Source organism: Daphnia magna, unplaced genomic scaffold, assembly GCF_020631705.1.
Source record: "Daphnia magna isolate NIES unplaced genomic scaffold, ASM2063170v1.1 Dm_contigs310, whole genome shotgun sequence".
Taxonomy (NCBI): Eukaryota; Metazoa; Arthropoda; class Branchiopoda; order Diplostraca; family Daphniidae; genus Daphnia; species Daphnia magna.
The window spans coordinates 18,995-34,833 of NW_025533237.1; the positions used below are offsets into that span (position 1 = coordinate 18,995).

The 15,839-nt window shown below is 43.6% G+C and overlaps 4 non-coding genes across 4 annotated transcripts; 2 read left to right on the forward strand and 2 right to left on the reverse strand.

The window, feature by feature from the left end:
- The first annotated feature begins 790 nt into the window (after positions 1-790).
- Positions 791-863, forward strand: Trnam-cau. Its single transcript has one exon. It is a non-coding gene; the product is annotated as a tRNA-Met (tRNA).
- A 109-nt stretch (positions 864-972) lies between these two features.
- On the reverse strand, positions 973-1,044 carry Trnaq-cug. The gene has a single exon. It is a non-coding gene; the product is annotated as a tRNA-Gln (tRNA).
- Positions 1,045-15,506: 14,462 nt separating this feature from the next.
- On the forward strand, positions 15,507-15,579 carry Trnam-cau. Its single transcript has one exon. It is a non-coding gene; the product is annotated as a tRNA-Met (tRNA).
- A 109-nt stretch (positions 15,580-15,688) lies between these two features.
- Trnaq-cug lies at positions 15,689-15,760 on the reverse strand. Its single transcript has one exon. It is a non-coding gene; the product is annotated as a tRNA-Gln (tRNA).
- Between the last annotated feature and the right edge of the window lie 79 nt (positions 15,761-15,839).

Sequence of the window (15,839 nt, forward strand, 5' to 3'; positions counted from 1 at the left end):
GTCTAGGAGTTGTTTTTTTTGTTTTGTTGATGACGGATATATGTTGAGGTCCCCTTTGTATGTCCATTTTGTTCCTGATTTGACTTGCCCTACGGTATCTATTAGGGCGTGCATGAAGTGCTTTTTTCGGTGATACTTAGATCAAGGAATGATTTGGGATCACTGGTGAGGTGTATGATCACAGGTGCTCCGCTGCATGGTTGGTCGAATAGGTCGGAGAAGCGGGGGGGTCCTGGGCGTGGATTGTGGTTATCATCGGTGTTCTTGCGTTTGGTGGATAGCTCTTCGTATTCCATTGGGGCACTTTGGTCGATGGCACTTGATACGGGCGATACATAGCCAGGGCTGTTCCAACTCATGGCGTGGTTATAAAACCACGGAAAACAGCGTTTGCTTCTCGGCTCACGGTCACATTGTTGTTTTCCGTCTGCTATTGTGACATTCTGGATACGCCATCTACCGGTAGAATGTCAAGTGCGCTAGTGGCTTGGTTTCTGAGTCCTTCACAAGATGGCCTAACACGGCAGAACACCACCTACCTAACAGGTTTCGTTCAGGGAAAACGCACAGAGTTTAAGCCGTGTTAACAAAATAATTGGACATCAAATACTGAAAGCATATTATTCATTTATTTCTTTCACATGAACTATGGGAGTTTCTACTCTTGGTACAGATCACCAGATTTTAGTTGCGCGTGCTAACAAATTAAGTTGTTTATTCATTTAGGTAGTAAAGAGTTTACGGTATCATAGGATTGTTTCTCGATCGAATGTGTTGAATATACATACATGCCTCGATAGCGCAGTAGGCAGCGCGCGAGTCTCATAATCTCGAGGTCGTGAGTTCGAACCTCACTCGGGGCAGTGTTAAGTAAAGTAACTAAATTTTTTCCACTAACAGTCAATTTCTGTAAGAGCTGGTTGGTTTCTAAATGCTGCATGTAAAACAAGAAATACCACGGTACGATAATAAAGGTTCTACCGAGATTTGAACTCAGATTGTCAGAGTCAGAGTCTGAAGTGCTAACCATTACACCATAGAACCACTGCTAACAAATGATCAAACACCATAGAATCACTTATAACAAATGAGGCTTTCTTAATTGAATGCATCAATCAATGTTTTCTCAAGGATGTACACTTGACTATGACAAACATCTTTAGCATCGAAATTGACCTCTAGTTTAAGTTTCCCGACGAAGATTGGATTCGAACCCACGCGTGCAATGCTTAATGGATTAGCAGTCCATCACCTTAACCACTCGGTCACCTCGTCTGATTACCTCCACCACGTTGAGGTATTGAGCCCTAATGCGTTAGCGGATGATTTCAATATCATACAAACTTAACGAAAACACCGGTATTGAGAACTCGCTGGAAAGAAAACTCTTCAAATTACGCCCGATGAGAGAATTGAACCCTCGACCTCAGGATTAAAAGTCCCGCGCTCTACCAACTGAGCTAACCGGGCTACGTAATACATGTCTATGTTATTCAATACATTAACACCACGTAGTTTCTTTGATCATGCGACGACAAATTATGAAACCCACATATTTTCAAATAAGTCTTACATTACCTTGATCCAAAATCACGGTATCCATGTCTCGAAAAATGAAGAAGCCGACAAATTTTCCAATTTTGTTTATCTTGGTCGAAAATAAGGGTGTCCATGTCACGCAAAATGAGGAAACCTTCAAACAAACCAAAAACAAAAAATCTTACATTGCTTTGATTCCAAATAACGGTCATCGTAGCAAACCAGCAAAGATGAAAACAGCGTTTGCTTCTCGGCTCACAGTCACATTGTTGTTTTCCGTCTGCTATTGTGACATTCTGGATACGCCATCTACCGGTAGAATGTCAAGTGCGCTAGTGGCTTGGTTTCTGAGTCCTTCACAAGATGGCCTAACACGGCAGAACACCACCTACCTAACAGGTTTCGTTCGGGGAAAACGCACAGAGTTTAAGCCGTGTTAACAAAATAATTGGACATCAAATACTGAAAGCATATTATTCATTTATTTCTTTCACATGAACTATGGGAGTTTCTACTCTTGGTACAGATCACCAGATTTTAGTTGCGCGTGCTAACAAATTAAGTTGTTTATTCATTTAGGTAGTAAAGAGTTTACGGTATCATAGGATTGTTGGTAAAAGTCTATTTTACCCGACCAAATTAACTTAACTAACATAACTTAACTTAACTATACTTAAGGAACTAAACGGGACCAAGCCCGAGGTATGCGAGGCAAAATAGGGGTTTTGGGTGGGTAAAGTAATGTAATAGTAAAGTAATAAAGTAAAATAGTAAACTAAAATAACTTAACTTAACTATACTTAAGTAACTAAGCGGGACCAAGCCCGAGCTATGCGAGGCAAAATAGGGGTTTTGGGTGGGTAAAGTAATGTAATAGTAAAGTAATAAAGTAAAATAGTAAAGTAAAGTAAAGTAATAAAGTAAAATAGTAAAGTAAAGTAAAGTAATAAAGTAAAATAGTAAAGTAAAGTAAAATAATTAAGTTAAACACTCTAAATATTAAGTAAAATTAACACATTTAAGTTAAGTAAAAAGTAACATTTTTGCTAATCAGTAAGGTAAAGTAAATCTATTAAGTTACTAATAACTTTATAAAGTAATGTATAATTAAGTTAAGTAATTAAATTAGTCAAATAAATAATAATAATAAAAAAATTACTCTAATAACACTACTCTATTACCAAAATATTAACAACGAACACTTACCTTAAAAAAAAGTTATCCAATACACAGATGTATACACTACAAACTTTAAAAAATGAATGAAATACAAAAGAATACAATATGTCGTCTGCTACATGAAATTATTCGTTGTTGCATGTTATATTTTAAAATCTATATATATAAAATTTACACACAATAACTCATTTTCAAATACTAAATTATAACTAAATTTATTTAAATAAATAACAAGCAAATAAATTCTATTAAGAATAATTCATAAAAACTAGCAATTACATAATTATACATATAAAGTCACAACACTGGAAAAACTATCTACTACTGTCATCTGATACAGATTCAAAAATTCAAAAATACAAATACAACTACAGACATGTAATCTACATTATTAATATTCTATTTTCTTTTCTAGGTGTTAGATACCTTTCAAGTATTGGTGGCTACTCAATTAGCTATGATGAGTTAACAGAATCTAGCGTTGCAAACACAAGTGTTTTCTGAGATTGTTTATAATTTGTCCAAAACAAGAAAGGTAAAACATAATAAATAATTCATTAGTTTAAATTGTATAAGTAATAAATACAAAATCAAATACGTATAACTGAGAACTATTTCATTAATAGATACAACCATCAACATAATATCCACCATATAGATAATTACATTGTAGCCCATAGCAAAAAATTAAAAATTTAGTAGTGAAATCTACATTCATATTTGATTATACATTTCACAATTTTCACTTCATCAGTTGGCCTGTCATCTTTATCGGTTACAACAAACCCAATCCGTTTCACAACAGACATGCCATAGTAGATCTTTCTAAATATGGAGTGCATGACATGAAGCTATTGTGTTGGGGCTATAATAAATTTTTAATTATACACTAATTACTATTTCTTACAATCACACACAAGTTCTCAATAACAAAGTGTTATAAAAAAACTTAGCTCCATTTTTGTTTAGCCCGCAGTTTGCCATGGATAGTATACCAGCACCTACAAATAATGAAACAATATAAATGAAGAATATGTGGTTCTATATTTATTCAGGAAATAACCTGTATTGTTTCATTCATTATGTAGTTCATCAAAGAAGTTCGCTCATATATAGTGAGATCACCACCTATTGCTTTTATAGACAACACAATAAAACAATTATTTTGTCACCTTGAATCGTAACTCTCAGATGATGGGATGAAATTTTATGCCAGAATAACAATTCCAAAAAGCTGTGAAAAGTTTCTGCAGGTATTAGTGTCACGGTTCCAAAATAACTATATGAAAAGTTCTCCCATGCTGCAAAGATAACATCTGAATACCAAAACATGCATTATAAGATGATCATGTGAAATCTTAATCAGAGTCTAACAATAGTTTACCAACGTAGTTTGAAGTACTGAAAACGGTGTTGCCCAGAAGCAACAGGAATCGATGCCAACCTACAGAAAAAAACTATATTTAAGTTAGCAACATGGACAGGTAATTGAACATGGACCAAAATACAACTGTTAGTATTTTAATAAATTAAATCAAAGCATCCTTTGTGCACAGTAGTATGCATAGTATATTATGAAAAACACCCTGCGACGAGCATAAAATGCGGAACGAGGGCTGCAGAATACATTTGCATAGTCGGAACAACTAATATCATAGGTCAATTAATAAATTTGTCAACATATTAATATTTTTAAAACAAAACAGTAATACCTTAAAGAGTATAGTATAACTCAACTCAAGTATAGTATAGTATAGTATAGTATAGTATTATTTTTTTTTTTTTTTTTTTTTTTAATAGCTGGACGCACTCCGAGGTTGGAGTATTGTCCGGAGTTTATTTTCCGTAGTCAACGACTAGAATACATGCGACAGTGACATACACGAGTGGATACCAGATATATATATATGTACAGGGGGGAAACTGGGCCTATCTGCACCACACTGAGAGGGCGGAACGTACACGATCTCTGTTTGGCTTGCTGGAGCCTACTCGGTTTGGTTGGACCTTCGAGGCCGCCAGCCGACGGCCACCGATACAGCCTCCACCAAGACAGAGAGGGTATCGCGCGCAGTTGCAGTGGGAAGATCTGTGGCATGCTGAGGATAGAGATGGAGCTAGGGAGCGAAGGAGGGTGGTAAAACTGACTCACTCTCCCTTGGCCAGCAAGAGAGAGGAGAGATGCAACCCAAGACATAATGGGCTGCACATTTGCTCAGAGGCGGACTATGAAGCTCAAAGGGCCTAGAACAATTATGGAGGCGTCGAGAAATGAAAACATGCCTAATCGATAAATTGATGAAAAGGATTATTATAAAGACAAACAAAGCCTAGTTAGCCCCGATAGATAGGGTAGCCTATGAGCTATACTATCGCAGACGTTTGGTTGAGCGGATGAAAGCAATGAAAGCTTTCCAGATGTTGGGATGAGTTGGAATAGAGGCGAGAGGTCTAGGCCAGTGGCCATCCTCAGAGGAACAAGACGTAAGAAATACAAGGCGTTGTGTAGAGAAGAGAGGACAGTGAAATAAGAAATGAGAGACTGACTCTGAGCCGCCCCCACAATCACACTTTGGAGAAGTGGTTAATTTGAAGCGAAATTGATGTTCTTTGAGGAAAGAGTGACCTGAGAGAATTTGAGCGATCTGGCGACAGAGTTGGTTTGGGTGAAGCACAGTTGCTGATTGGATCGTGGGGAAAAATTCTCTAGTTACTGCACCGTTGTGGCAAGCCTGCCATTCTGTCTGCCATGCATCGCGCACTAACTTACCGATTGAGTAACGATAAGAAGTTTTGGAGATAAGAAGTTGTGGGAGGACATTCAGGCCAGAGCTAGGAATGTCGCAGCCGGCTAATGCAAGTTGGATGCCCTCAGCAGAGGAGGGCTGGCAGACGAAGAGGCGTAAATTATCTCGGTAGGGGGCAGTGGCGTCGACACAAAGCCGCTCAACTTCAGAGAGGTGAGCACCGTAGCGAGTAAACGCAAAAGAAGAAATGTGCTGGGCAAAGATTTCAACCTGCCATCCGCTCTCAACAACATGGCTGGCCTGGATCAAAGCGTGAAGGACAGTGAGTTGACTGGCATGGTGTAAGCTATCAGCCGAAAGTGGGCCGTTGGTCACTTTCATTACGTTATTATGACATGTGGAGATATTGCAACAGTTAAAAGAGTCGCCGCACCGAGAGGTAGCAACAAAAATTCTAAGAACAGAATCCTTAGTTGGGAGTAATCTGCAGATCTCGCTTGTCAGTGTCGGATATAAAGGAGGGGCCCATGGAGGCCAGTAGAGATTAAAGTGGCGGTGGTTAGAATCACCTTTGAGCAGCGGAGAAAAGGGTGGAAGTTTGCTCGTAAGCCACTTTAGTGAAAGAGCAGAAAAGCATCCTGTACGTCCGGAGCTGAATCGGAGATGGGTGATCTCTTGTATACGTAAATCAATCGGAAGGATATTTGTTAGAATAAAACATGCCTCCGCGGAGACAGTTTTGAAAGAGCTGGCCAATGAAAGCGCAATAGAGTGCTGGAAGGTGCGTAGCTGCTTAACGCCTTTTCTAGTGTTAAGAAAAGGGGCCCAGACGGAGCAGCCGTACAGCAAGATAGGCTCAACCGCAGAGTGATACAGAAATTTTAGACGCTTTTTGTCATATCCCCAGGTGGATTTCAGACCGGATCTCAGTGTAAAGAATGCACGTTTAGCTGCAGCAATTTTATTTGCAATGTGGGAGTTCCATTTGAGGCGGCAGTCAATTGTTAGACCCAGAAAGAGTGTCTCTACAGATGGGGGGATAAGCATGCCATTTATAGAGATGCTGAGATGAGACCAGTCAAAAAATCTTTTGTACATAATCATAAACACCGTTTTTGTCGCATTGAGGGAGAGTTTGCTGGTTAGACACCAGTTCGACACCTCGTCACACATGGTCTGTAAATTTCGGGTGGCAATGCTAGGGTCTTTATGATATGTGGCCACATTCAGATCGTCAGCGTATCCACCAATCCGGTACGGAAATGAAAATTTGAGGCGCAGGACATCATCAACAAGAACCGACCACAGAAATGGAGAGAGGACTCCACCTTGAGGACAGCCAAGATCAAAGTGAAAGGAGGAGGTCGAGCCTTCAAGCGAGAGGATGGCCGTGCGGTTGGAGAGATAGTCAAAGACTAGCTGGACCAAATATCTTGGGCAGTTGCGGACAGCAAGTGCAGAGATAATAGCAGGGTGCCAAGCAGCGTCGAATGCGCTTTTAATATCAAGAAATGCACATGCTGTGACACATTTAGCGTCTCTGCCTTCGTCACAAAAAGAAATCAAGGAGTGAGCAGCCGTTTCAGTTGATCTGCCTTGAGTGAATCCATGTTGGTTCGGGCTCAACCATTGAGAGACCGACGCATGCCAAAGGAGTCTATTTAAAATGAGCTTTTCAAGGATCTTAGCAAATGTGTTGACTAGGCTAATTGGTCGAAAGCTATTCAGAGTGTCGTAAGCGGGTTTGTTAGGTTTACCGATAATGGTCACCTTGGCAACCTTCCAACAGCTAGGAAAGTGAGAAAGAGAGAAACATGCATTCATGATGAATAGAAGCTGACCAATTATCTGATTAGAGATTGCACAAATGATAGCAGTGGAAAGGCCATCGGCTCCAGGAGCAGATTTGAGATTCAGAGAGGTGATAGCATTAGAAAGCTCCTCCTGGGAGATTGGAGGGGAGTTGGATGGTACAACGAATGCCGTGGATGATTGAGAGAAGGAGGCCGCAAGCTCTTCGGCCTGTGCGTGGGCCTGCGTAGATAGAGTGGGGGAGGGGAAAAAATGTTCTGCATGTTATGCACTAGCCTGTCTGTGTGCAACTGAGGCTGAGCCTCTCTGTATTAACTACGGCTCATTACCGCTAGGGGCTCTGCCCAACACGACAAGATACAACATCTTTCCTTTTAAACACAACCAAAGAGACGGGTAATGCAAAGACAAGGAAGGGAAACCAAAGTAAGAATGAATAAGAGAACACAAAAACAAACAAACCAGAATTCTGAGATTACAACACAAACTAGAACAGTGAAACGGACTAGGTTAGTCGTAGTTAGCTGGAACCGCCGCCTCTTGACAATCTTGAACAGGGTCCAGGGGACTGCCGGGAACTTCCGAAGGAGGAACCATTGCTAGCTGGGCAGGATCGAGCGTTGAAGTCGGATTACTTGCCGTCGACCTGGCTGGGCTGTGCGAAACACTCCGCCTGTTCTTCGCGGCCAACCTCGCGCTCGAGCGTGAGCGTGGCGGCCACTCTCTAGGCTTGCGTGATTCCCTGGTAATGCCGGGAGAAATGGCCTGACGGATCGGCTCAGCATGCGCAGACACCGCTGGGCGAGTTGGGGGTAAAGACAAGACGGGTGCCACCACGTTGCTTGTCGCCGGGCCGGGAACTGGAACCATCATCGGAGCGCGAACGGATACTGCTGAATTAGCAGCTGAATTAGACAGGGAGAAGGACGGAAATATGAACGAAACTCTTGGTCTTCTGCTGGGCCCTGCTGCAGGGGCCCGCTGGTTGACTGTGGGAGGAGTTGCTGGACCTTCGCTTTGCTGACTACGGCAAACGTTGATCGCCCTGCGATTCCGGCGAAACTCACTTCCATCACTGGTGCTGACGACGTAGGAATCCGGCTGTTGACACACTATCTTCACTACACCAGGAATCCATTTTTTCCCGACGCGAACACGAACACGTTGGCCAACTGACAAAACCGGATACCGTTTGGAAACGGCGGACGACTGATGAAACAGCATTTTATCCTGTCGGCGTTTTAAAAGTTCCTCTACTGCATCACTGTTGATACGCTGATGCTTGAGTGCGGCTGGCACAAAAGGCAGACTACCCCTCAAATGACGAGACTGAAGCAGGACGGACGGAGACGGGAGGCCACCACCAACTGGAGTGGAGCGAATAGCACGGACTGCGGCTTTGAAGAGAGCGGCCGCTCTCAATGGCTTTTATAAACGAAGACTTGACGGTCTGAACCGACCGTTCAACGAAGCCGTTGGATTGAGGATAGAACGGGCTTGACGTGACATGGGAGAACTGCTGCTGGCGGGAAAACTCGCGAAACTCGGCACTGCCAAACTGTGGCCCGTTATCAGACACTAGAGTTTCCGGGACGCCGAAATCAGAGAAAATTTTCTCCAACTCTCGAATGGTGACAGAGCTGGTAGTCGACGACATTTCAACCACACACGGCCACTTGCTAAAATAATCGACTGTTAAAAGATAATGTTTTCCAGCAAGCTGGAAGAAATCCGTTGCTAATTTTTGAAAAGGGTGTTCCGGGACTTCTGCCGGATAATACTGCTGTGCCGAATTGTGGTTTCTTCTTTCCTGACAAATACTGCATCCAGCGACAAGGTTGCGAATCTGCTCCACGTATCCCGGCCAGAAGACGGCGGATTTTGCTCTTTCCAAGGACTTGGTTTCACCGAAGTGTCCGTCATGGACGTTAGCTAGAATTTCACGTTGAAGGCTGTATGGCACAACCACTTGCTGCCCCCGAAGAAGTAAGCCACGGGCCGTCGACAAATTTGCCCGTTCAGACCAATACGGCTTCGCCGGAACCGGACAATCACGCTTGTGCTTAGGCCAGCCGTTGTTAACGAGTCCGACGACCAACTGCAGGGTCGAATCAGCTTCCGTGGCTCGAGTGTACTTTTCTTGAATCGTTGGACCCGGGATGACATAACTGAGGACAGCGTGGACATGTTCATCATGACATTGCGACTGATCACCTGAATATTCACGAGGGTCCGGCGCTCTGCTTAAGGTGTCAGCAAGGTACAATTCCTTACCCGGCTTGTAGCACAACTGGTAGCTGTACCCTTGGAGCTGAAGGCGCATTCGCTGAATCCGAGGAGTGCATAAGCCAATGGGCTTGTCAACCAGACCAATGAGGGGCTTGTGGTCGGTTTCTACTAAAACGTGACTCCCATAAACATAATGATGGAAATGCTGCATTCCAAACTGCACGGCCAGAAGCTCCTTTTCAATTTGCGCATACCTGCGCTGAGTCTCGGTCAGTGTTCTAGACGCAAACTCTACTGGCTGGCCATCTTGCAGCAAGACCGCCCCAAGTCCAAAAGGAGAGGCATCCACCGACACAGTCACTGGAGCAGCCGGAACAAAAAGCTTCAGGGTGGGTGCCGAAATTACCAAATCCTTGACGGCCTGGAACGTTTTCGTGCTCGCTGCGTCCCAAACCCACTCAACATCATGTTTGAGCAGATCTCGCAACGGTTTGGTGATCGACGATAAATGCTCACAAAACTTTGCCAAATAATTTACCATACCCAACAGTCGCTGGAGATCTTCCTTCGAAGCAGGCTCTGGAAACGCACGGATGGCTTCAATTTTATCGGGATCCGGCTTCAACTGTTGGTAGGAGATGATGTGTCCGATCCAGGGAAGTTCCGACTGCAAAAACTTACACTTGGTGGCATTCAATTTCAAATTGACTTGTGCACACCTGTCAAACACGGCTTTCAAACGGTCATCGTGTTCTTCTCGTGTCTCGCCCCAAACGAAGAAATCGTCAAAGTAGATCTCCACACCGCTGAGGTCTCCAAACAACTGTATCATCGCCTGCTGATAAACCTCTGGGGCTGAGCAAATACCGAATGGTAGACGAAGAAAACGATATCGTCCAAATGGAGTGGCGAAGGTCGTAACAAAACTGGACTCTTCCGACAGGGGAATTTGCAGAAACCCCGACGTTGCGTCGAGCGTTGAGAAAAACTTTGCCTTTCCAATTCGGGCAAATAATTCCTGTGCCGTAGGCACCGGATAGTGTTGGCGCTTTATCACTTTGTTAAGATCCAACGGGTCGAGACAGATGCGTACGTCACCACCCGCTTTTTGAACAGCCAGCATTGGGTTTACCCACTCAGTAGGCTCAGTCACTTTACAAATCAACTTTAGCTGTTCCATGTCGTCCAACTTCTTTTTCACCAAATCACGAATCTTGAACGGAATTCGGCGGGGAGGACGCACAACTGGGACACAATTGTCTTTCAACTTGATCTCGTGTTCGATGGACAATTTACCGATGCCAATGAACACACCTTTGTAATTTTGGAACGCAGGCGGCAAATTGGTCGACGGCGAGTCCACAACGATTTCGTTGACCTGCTTCTGTGGCACATGAACTAGACCCAGTTCACAACAACTGGGCAGTCCCAGAATAGGGACATTGTCTTCCTTGATCACGACTACACGAATCTGGAACCGCTTGCTGTTGAAAAAAACAGTAACATCCAGTTGTCCCAGCACATGCAGGGACTGTCCATTGTAGGTGCGAACTCGAGGACCAGGCAAGAGCTTCTTCGTGTGTCCTAATTTGTTGAAGCAGGACAACGGAATTACGTTACAAGACGCTCCAGTGTCAACCTTGAAAGGCACCGTATAACCAGCCATGAGTAAATCAACGCTCCACTGTGATTGCTGTTGACCACTCAGCGAATTGATCACATACTCGTCGAGACTGGCAACGTTTTCAGAGTTACAAATTTTTTCAAAATGATTTGACTTGCCACACTTAGAGCACTGTTTACCAAAAGCCGGGCACCGGACTTTAACATGACTGCCCCCACACCACTTGCAACTTGTCACCAGTGTGGGAGTTCTGGAAGGTCTGAATTTGTCGTCCTGTTCAGGCTTGTTGACTTCTGTTGAACTACGACGACCACCGCCCTGACCAGACTTGCCAAGAACTGGTTTTCCCGATTTGAATTTGTCCAAGGTTAGCCTATTGATTGCTTCAGCTGACATCTGTTCAGCGATCAACGAAGACGTTTCACAGGCACGTAATGTGTCAATTGCTTTGGCCAAAGTAAGCTGGGGATCAAACAACAACTTTTCACGCGTTTTGTTGTCGGCTACGCCAATAACGATCTGGTCACGCAGAATGGAGTCACGCTGGGAGTCGTATTCACAGGTAGCTATCAGAGACTGAAGTTCCAACAAGAAGGTTTCGCACGACTCACCATCACGCTGGTGGCGAGTTAAAAACTTGTATCGTTCAAATGTTTGGCTCTTTCTCGGCTGGAAATGAGCATCAAACTTAGCTAACACTGGCACAATCTTAGACTCATCACCAGGCGTTGTCCAAGTGAAGGTCTCGTAAATGCGTAAGCCCTCATGGCCAAGCAACGTGATCAGCACGCCGACCTGAACGTCTTCGTCTTCCTTGTTTTTCTTCGTGGCCTTAAGATACCACTTGAATTGCTTTTTCCAAAGAGCCCACTTTGAAGGCAGATTGCCATCAAAGGAGAAGGATGTCGGTGGATGAAGATCACTCGCCATGTTGAACAATTGGTTCAGTTTACTTCTGACACCATGTTATGCACTAGCCTGTCTGTGTGCAACTGAGGCTGAGCCTCTCTGTATTAACTACGGCTCATTACCGCTAGGGGCTCTGCCCAACACGACAAGATACAACACTGCACACTTTTTTAGAATTTCTGTAGGATTGGAGGAGATCGAGCCGTCAAATGAAATAGAGGATGGAAGGCTGACGTTTGATGATTTGCCTGATTTGGCCTTTAGGGCCGAGAAGAGGTCACTACTGCTAGGCTGGGAGTCACATAGCTTGTTCCAAGACGAGAGTTTGGCGTTGCGAATTTCCCTCTGATAGGTAGCTTTGTGAGCTTTGAATGCCTGCCTGTTAGATTCTGTTCGTTGGACTGACCATAATGTAAAAGCCTGTCGGGATTTGTGACGAAGTACCCAGAGTTCCTTTGTCCACCAAGGCGTTCTGCGAGTGGAGACAGGAATGTAGGTAGGATCTTTAGAGCTTTTGGCAGCAGAGGAAATGAGGGCAGAGAGCTTTACAATCATGTCATCGATAGTGGAGGTAGTCGGATTAGTTTGCACTACAAGATTCCTCACAGCATCTGCGACTTTTAGGCGAAATTTATCAAGGCGAATACGAGAGATGTGGGGAGTGGAATTTGGAGCTCGAGATTGAGCTTGAGCAGTGCTGCACGCAGATGAGGGGGAGCGATTGATTTCAAAGTATATGTATGGGTAATCAGAGAAGGACGGAATGGTAGGATAGAACCAGCGTGTACAGGTGATAGCACTCCCGGCTAGAGAGATGTCAAGGAATGAGGTGCCAGCAGGAACAAAGTCAAGATCATCCAGTTGTCGATTGAGAACACGAAGGAAATGATTAGCGATGAGTAATTCAAGTTCTGATCCTCTACTATTAGTGAGCTTGCTGTTCCAAACCTTGCTTAGAGCATTAGAGTCGACTGAGACGATGGACAGTTTCGTGAAAAGGCAGCTGAGATCAGCGCTGAACTGATCGGCAATGTTTTTAATGGAGGGACGAAGATAAGTGGAAATGAAACGAAAGGTGCCGTGCGCAGAATGTAAATCGACTGCAGCGATATGGTTAGAGCGACTTCGATCGATTGCCCGACAAGACTTGGCAAGAGAAAGTTTAACTAAAATCGCAGCACCGTAGGCATGCTCTTGAGAGAGACAGTGGAATGCAACATAGCCTGGTGGAATATTGATGATGGAGGGAGACTGGTGGCCTTTTGCGAAAGGTTCTTGAATGAGAACAATGTCTAAAACGTTTTCGACAATGACTTGAGCAAGAGAAGACGAGGCAACCCTTGAGTGGCGGAGATTCACCTGTAAGCACCGAAACAGACTGTTTGTTGAACTAGGAGACACACGCATTAACTTTTCTCCATTTTTGCCCTGTACCTCGCCACCGCTTTCATTTGGGTGGGACAATATCGATCTCCAGATTGGTGGGCACCACCACAATTAACACATTTTCTGATCAGAGAATTACAGTCGCGGGTAAGGTGCGCGCCTGCGCATTTACCACACCTTGGGTTAGGGTCACGGCAGGATGCCTGAACGTGACCATAACCTTGGCATTTAAAACAGCGACGAACCTCACGGTCTAAAAGAATTTCAACAATGCGAGCAGTAGTATTAAAAAAATCAATTTCACCTTCAGCCAGAGCGTGATCTCTGGCTACCTTGCAGTTGAATAGAATTTTTACATGGCCTTTTTGGGAGTCAGGTTTGGCGAACAGTTGGGACACAGACTCAATTTTTCCTCTCAGGCCACGATTCCTTAACATCAACTCTTCTTTAAGGCTGGGTAGATAGCTAAGATTGACAAAAAGGGCAACAGCCGGGAAAAATTTAGATGGACGTGAAACAGAGTTAAAAACATTGATACTGTCTGGTCCGGCTTTGGATTCCAAGATGGTTTTGGCCCGATCGAGGTCAGCTGGATCAGCTAATCGGACGATGATGTTGTTGTCTTTTTGTCTGACAGAGGCAGGAACAGGGCCACCACCACTGGAACCAAGCAGCTCCTCCATACCGGCGAGAGATATGCGATCAGCAGGCTTTGCAGATGCGGCGTAGCTGGCAACGAGAACGGGTGCTTGACGGCCTTTTACGGCTTGAGAGTAAGTCGATGTGGACGGCAGTGGAGTATCACTGGAAGGTGGCGGATTGGAAGATGACGATTGCTGATTCATGTATCGTAGGGTCATCGAGTCCGCGAAAGCTAGTTTAACGTTAATCAACTCAGCTTCCAGCTTGGCGATGTGGTCGTGTTGGGCCTTTGCAAGGTCGAGAGCAGCACGGAGTTTAGAGCTGACAGCTTCTTTGGAGAGAGAGTCAAGATGCGAGAGCTCAGGATCTTCTGTGAAGCTGGAGAGATCCTCGCAACGAGTTTTCTTGGAGTCAGCTCTAGACTCGTCGATGCTGGAGTTAGCTGACAGCGGGCGTTTTGACTTGGTACTGGTTTTTGGGGTGGTGAATGTCTCAGTTTCTGTAGACGGCTGGGAAGATGCTTGATTAATGCTGTTGATGAGGAAGACATTCTTGCTGTGGGCCTTCTGGGAGTCTTGAAAGCATGGTTTGCTGCAATATTTGGAATCTTTTTTTCCGTTGTATCCCTTTTGACAGAAGATACAGGTGCGTTTTGGCTGGGTTGACGATTCTGCCCCAGAGGTGTCGCCACCGTCGCCCTTACTCATGTTGGTGGCTTGGCCAATGTCACTTGTGACAAAAATATACAGCGTACGAGAAAAAATTGAATGACTGACACCGTTAGCAGGAGATTACCGGCAGTAAAACAAATCAAAAATATGGCCAGTTGATTAAGAACTCACGAAATGGTGAGAGAAAATATGGGAGAGATAAAAAAACACTCGTTCAGTTGGATTAGCAGACGAACACGATAGTATAGTATAGTATAATATAGTATAGTATAGTATAGTATGATGATGTAAAAAAATAGTATGTATAGTATAAAATAGTATGTATGAGTATAAAATGTCGTAATACTACTAAAGTAAATACTAGAATCACTTTATCAACTTAATAACCAATTGAATAAACAGAATACTAAACATATAATAATAAATTTACATCCAACAACTAGATTTGATCCTAGATCCTTTTTCTTAACAATCCAATGCTATACCACTGAGCTAGCAGAGTAATGATTCCATACAAATATTTTGCAATATGTATACACGTATTTAATCTATATTACCAATTAATGACGGCAACATTGCATTCCAACAGTTGGCAACATTGGAATTTACGCAGAACATTTATTCAGTTTACAAGTAGATACAGATCAGTTCAGTATACTTGCTTCTCTGAATTTAGTAAAAGTAAAGTAACAATAAAGTAAATTTGGTCGGGTAAAATAGACTTTATCCGAATTGTTTCTCGATCGAATGTGTTGAATATACATACATGCCTCGATAGCGCAGTAGGCAGCGCGCGAGTCTCATAATCTCGAGGTCGTGAGTTCGAACCTCACTCGGGGCAGTATTAAGTAAACTAACTAAATTTTTTCCACTAACAGTCAATCTCTGTAAGAGCTGGTTGGTTTCTAAATGCTGTATGTAAAACAAGAAATACCACGGTACGATAATAAAGGTTCTACCGAGATTTGAACTCAGATTGTCAGAGTCAGAGTCTGAAGTGCTAACCATTACACCATAGAACCCCTGCTAACAAATGATCAAACACCATAGAATCACTTATAACAAATGAGGCTTTCTTAATTGAATACAGCAATCAATGTT